At 44.1% G+C, this 6,000-nt stretch overlaps 2 long non-coding RNA genes across 2 annotated transcripts; both read left to right on the top strand.

Moving 5' to 3' along the window:
- Window positions 1-1,204: 1,204 nt before the first annotated feature.
- Window positions 1,205-1,707, top strand: LOC117139708. The gene is made up of 3 exons (XR_004459375.1): window positions 1,205-1,269; window positions 1,330-1,616; window positions 1,695-1,707. It is a non-coding gene; the product is annotated as an uncharacterized LOC117139708 (long non-coding RNA).
- A 13-nt stretch (window positions 1,708-1,720) lies between these two features.
- Window positions 1,721-3,887, top strand: LOC117139707. The gene is made up of 3 exons (XR_004459374.1): window positions 1,721-2,094; window positions 2,178-3,379; window positions 3,807-3,887. It is a non-coding gene; the product is annotated as an uncharacterized LOC117139707 (long non-coding RNA).
- The last annotated feature ends 2,113 nt before the right edge of the window (window positions 3,888-6,000 follow it).

Below are 6,000 nucleotides of genomic sequence, written 5' to 3'. Positions count from 1 at the left end.
AGATGTGAAACCGTGATCTCGCCGACTGCACATGCACATTATGTACGCGGAGCCACTCACGAAGCCACCTCGGAGGAGCTGGCCAGGCAGTAAATTTCGTGGAGTGGTGTGCAGTGGAGTGGAAGCGGCGATCAGGTGCATTATCCAATTGCGGCGGTGGAATGCCGGACGACCCACCTCCATTTCAGCGATTTCATTGCGGCGGCACGACTTTTGATTGCGGCCACGACAAGAGATCGATCGATCGTTCCATCCATCCATCGATCGATCGATCGATGATCGGTCCGCCATTTTCAGCTCCGATTCGGATGCCGAGGCAAAGCCAAAACCGATACTGATACGGATACTGATACTGATGCACTGCTCGCATTACCAATTAATTCCCAGTCCTCCCCGCAGCACCGGGCATAAATCGTGATGCACAGTGGTCCGTGTGCCCATGGTAAATGCACCCAAGTACACCTCTGTGCAACTACCAACTACCAACTACCGACCCGCACACCTACACCATTGCAGCCACAATTACATCCACGTCATCATCCACAGCCACAGCCACATCCACATCCCAACCCATACCAGTGCACTCCCGAAAATGGCAGCTTTCTTTGAGCCAGTCATAAGCTGGCTCTTAACCGGGGGGCTCTTAACCCAAGAGCTGGGGATCGCAACTGGCCAAGAGTCGAGGACTCGGCCTGAGCACCTCATTTAAGATGCGTCTTAAATGCGATCGCCGGGGGGAAACTCGTGAATGCCGCAGGACTTGCATGACTACTGCCCAGACTTGTGGCTTCGTGGCACTTACTCCGACTTCAGTGGACCTCGACTGCGACCGCCAATCTGTGGCGACTCCTTTAGCGGCAAGCCGCTCTTTTCGGCCCGCCTTGCCGGCCGCAGACAAGTGCATTCCATTCCAATCCATTCCACATGCAAATCACAATCAGCTCTCGAGTGGTGATTTTTCGAAAATATAACAGCCGATGTGCAAGCAAAAATGTAATTAGAAAAGGTAAATTGTAGCATGGGAAAAGATATTGAAGGGGATATACTTTCTTATTAACTGTGATCATGACTATTAAATCTAGTACTGAGATATATTAACTGCAATAAAATCTTTTAAAAATACCTTACACTTTCAGAATTTTTTGAAAGATAATATGTATGTGAAAGATTATATGTATATGGTGCATCACCACGATCATCTGATGTTTATTCTATTGATCTCCTGTCTAAGATCTGTGTGTAGAATATAACCGAAAGATTTTCCTCTGGGTAAGCCCACTAAAAAAAATCCAATATCTTATATGAACATAAATTCGCCCCGCTCACAAGGTATCTAGAAAAACGTCTAATTAACGAACGTAACTTTAGAGCAGAAGGCCCTTAAATGGAACAATCCCTCAGAGCGAAAGGAATAGCCACTTGCAGGACGGAGCCTAAGATTTCTAGGGGTTATGGCTAATGGGACTGCTTAGGCCGCATGGATTTCTGGACTGCACTTGGACGGCGGGAGCGGCGTATGCAAATGGAGCCCTTGTGATTGAGTGTTTGTATCTGCAACTACCTCGCCATAATTTTCCGCATTCACTTGGGCTCGGAGTCGAACGCATGTATATGTAGTACGTAGTCCTGCTCGAATACTCGAGTGTGGTAATATTTTGAAACAGCCGCGGGCCATTTCGTTCATATTCGTTAAGTCCTCAGATGCAGGCAGATTCAAATTTCGGGGGAAGCCAAAAGCTGTGGCTGTGGCCCGCTTGCGATACACGAATGCGAATCATCAGCGACATGGTCGTGGCCCATGGCCCATGGCCCATGGTCGCTTCTTCGCTCATTCGCCAGTTCGCCAGTTCGTCCGTTCGCCAGGTCTTCCTTCCTCTTCCTCTGGCCGGTCTTCCAGCAGCAGCAGCAGCAGCGCAGGCCCAGGAAAAGGCTCCTGCTCCGGCTCCTGCAATGTTGCACGACGCCAATAGCCGCGGGGAAGATAAGCGAGTGAGCCGCGCTCGTCGCAGTCCTGGGTTCCTCCAGCCTCCTGTCCTCTACTGCTGCCCAGCTTTTGCCCCTGCCTGCACTGGGAAAAACTACTACCTTTAAAAGGTTATTTATATATATATTGCCTTACACTCCTTTACTCATTCGATCTAACTTTGAACACAAGTTTATCTATTGTGATAACCTAGGTTGGACTTTGCACCGCCTATTTCTTTCAGTGTGCCCCAGCTCCGACCGAGGTTCTCTGTGCGGCGGTGTGTGCGTTTTCAGATGCAGTTGCAGCAGGCGGATGGCGAATGGCGGATGGCGGATGGCGGATGTTTGCAGCATATTTCCTACGGCTGTGCTCATGTGCACCTTTAATCCGCTCTGTTTTTCGCAATTCGGCGTACGAGCAGATAGGCGATAGAGTGCGGAGCACCAGGGCGGACCATTTAAATTCGAGGTCAAAGGAAACGCATTTGCAGCTGTGTTTACCCACCGTAGATTGCGATTGCGTACATAAATTGCGAGCATATCGCTCGCCTGCACACACACGCACACACACTCTCGAGTGAAAGGATTATCCTAAGATAGCCAAAAGTTTCAGATTCCGATTCTTTATTGATAAAAATAATCTATGCCATTCCGTAGTACTTGTAAATTAAACGCATTGCATTTAAATCCGTCACATTTCTGATTTTACTATTCCGACTAACTAGAAGTTAATGACTGAATATAGAACAATAAGTTCTTAACTGAATCAACTTATTCATCGACATATTTTTCGAACCTATGTGTATGCATCCAAGAGATACTCAAATGAGAGATGAGTTTAATGACCCTTGGGCGCTGCGTAAAATATAATTATAATACTATTTCCCCTATGCCATCGGGTTATACACAGTGATAATGCAACCTCGGATGCGGTTAGGATGTGCGGACAGGAGTCCGGCTGATGCTCCTCCGCCTCCTACTCCTGGTTCTCCTCGTCGGAATAAGTGATTCCCTGGCTCCGTAACTTCGTTCACGCGTCACGCACAAGAGGTCGTGAAATGGTCAGCGCCAGTTAATTAGGCAATAAAACATGAATGCCGAATTGCGTGCGGCGCCTTTTTTTAGCTTATAAATACGGATTTCTATGTGAGAAAATTATCAGTGCGTTGGAGTCGAACGAAATTGCCACTATTAAATCAAGCGAATCGCCACAACCGAGTGGCATCGCATCAGCATCAGTGGCGCAGACTTTGAGATACTCAGATACTCAGACACACATTCGCATCCAATTTGCGATAAATAACTGCGGAGACGGATTCTCGGTTCTGGATTCTGGATTCTGGATCCTGGATTGTGGGTTCTGGTTTCCAGACTACGACTTCGAAAATTAAAAGCAAACATCCAAATAAGAGATGTAAGCATTTGGCCGAGTGCAAGTGGTTGTTAAGGAATATAAATTGGACTATAAAATCATTAAAGGGCTTAATAATGATTTGCTGTCTTTAATTCCTCGCTCGTTTTTACGCTCCCAAAATGGTGTAATTATGCCATCGCAACGATAAAACAAAACGAAATGAGTCCGATATCTGGGGCACAATTTTAGTCACAATGCGATTTGTACTGAAATCCAATAATGATATTAAATTAATTAACTCAACTTCAAAGGATTTTGAAATATAGTTTAAAGGAATCTGGCTACTGCATTTCATAAAGCCTGCTTCCGAAACTCCATCTTTCAAGCTCCTCTTAAAAATGATTTGGAAACTCTTTCCGCAGTAGCCCATTAAAACCTAAGATTTAGGATATAATAATAATAAATATCAATGATTTTCTACTTTCAGACCTTTTTTTTTAAGTACTACCATCTAACATTAAGAAAAGGAAAGTTCTGGTGAGATAAACCGAATTTTAAAGATGTGAACCAGATTTATAGTAATGAATAAGTTATTGCTAAAAATAAAAGCTAATACAAATCACAACGTTTGAAATATGTATTAGTATATTTTGGTGCTTTCTCAAAGGTTAAAGATACAGTCTTCACTAAATTGATACGGATCCGCGCATTAATCACTGCTAAAGCAGCACATATGTACATATGAACGCAGAGTTTTGCCCCAAAGCACGCCTATCTATTTGCATATACTCGTACCTACCTATTTACATATGTATCTCAACTCTACCTAGTTATACGCACTTAAACAGCTGCGATCTGTGGAGCAGGGACAACCGAGTGTGTAGTGCCCGCGGATGCGTTTCTGAATCTAGATGGGCTGAAAAGTGCGTAGAGGGCGAGATGGCTAGGTGGCTAGATGGCGAGATGGCGCGGAACGGTATCCGCTGGTGGACTTGGACTGTGGAGTCGGGGATTGGCCTGGCAGTACGAGTAGGTGTCGCTGGCCCCGTGTGAGAATAACTAGTGGGCCACTCGCCCGCAGCTATCATTAGGGCTTCGCATTTTGCCTCATTTCTGCGCGCACTCTTAAGTGATTCGGCAAGTGTATACAGAGAAGTGGTCTTTGGAGGAGACGGCCAAGATTGCATTAAGACGAAACATTTTGAGCATGCTAAGACGGCAATTCGTCTTATTAGTTAACGCACTTCGCATTCCCGAAACCAAAAAGAAATCTCAAAATGCCTTTTCAGCACGAAAACGTGTTGATACGAGATATTTCAACATGTTCTGAAGCCAATACCATTCCAAAACCATGCCATAATTAAGCATGTTTGCTAATGACACAACCGCGATGTTCAGCAACAGTAGCGGAATCTCGTACAATTAACATAATTTGCCTTTCGGTGCTTTGAATATATTTGGGTGCAAAAGAAAAATAGCCATACTTCCAATACAGAGTGAATAAATTTATTTGCAGATGTGAATGCTTTGCGAGATACTGATACTATGGGTTTTTATAATAGGCCCTCCAAACTAGATAGACGAGCTTAAAGATGCAGGTACTTGGCTGCCTAGAAGCCGATCGCTGAAATTATGCCTCTGCTTATCCCTGGACTTCAATAAGTCGATCTGGCATTTGTGGATTAAGATTTATAGCCGCTTTGTCCATCTCCATCATAAACAACTGGCTCTTCTCGCCCATATTTCTTTGTTTTATGGCGAAAGCCCGGCTCTCAATAGGTGCCAGGTCTGTCCCAGCCGGGGCACACTCGCATCTGGATCCTTGCATCCATGCATCGCAGCATCCATGTGCATTTCTGGGTCTCTGGATCTGCGGATTTGCCATTGCTGCGCCGACCTGTCGTTGGCGATGACTTTATTCGAAAGTGCAGCGCGTGCCGACCCCCACTGACAAATTTGTTCTGGAGTCAAAACCAGCGCCGAGCGAGCACGCGTGAAACATGATATGCCGCCATTAATATAAATCACGTGATAAGTACAGTGCTGCGAGGACCCCGTCACGTATCTGCATTCGAACTCCGATTGCCATTGCCTTGCCAGCGACACACACTCCATTGAAATGTATTAATTTATGTGCCCAAATGCGCTTAAAACGTGTGTGCAATTACCTTTAGCTGGAACTGCAATGACTAATGATTTAAATAAATACGTAAGCAACCAACCTCTCTTCCAACCCACGAGCTGTATTTTGTTTGATTGAGCATCCACTCATAAATCTGAAATTACTTGAATATATCTTTTGCTGAAGCTAAACATCGTAAAACTATTAGTTACAAAGACCACTATGCTTATAACTACATTCAGATAGACGTTAGCTTGAGACAAATTACTTGAATATACTCAAAGTAAATTATTATATACGCAAATTCATGGTTAATAACAAGTTATTAGCAACAGGTATATTTTAAATATTATGAAAGTCCGAAAATATTCAAGGTGTTAAAGAACTTTGGTATCATTCTAATGTAAAATAGAGTGCACTAGCCTACTATATAATTTAGATCTGCATAAGAAGAATATAAGTATATTTTCTAAAGGTACCTAAATATGAAACTATTTATGTTGCACGCTTAATTAATAAAAAGTTTTTAGTAACCTATCACTATATCAATTGCTACATC

This window comes from Drosophila mauritiana, chromosome 3L (assembly GCF_004382145.1).
Source record: "Drosophila mauritiana strain mau12 chromosome 3L, ASM438214v1, whole genome shotgun sequence".
In the NCBI taxonomy this organism is placed as follows: domain Eukaryota; kingdom Metazoa; phylum Arthropoda; class Insecta; order Diptera; family Drosophilidae; genus Drosophila; species Drosophila mauritiana.
This window is presented reverse-complemented; position numbering and strand designations above follow the sequence as displayed.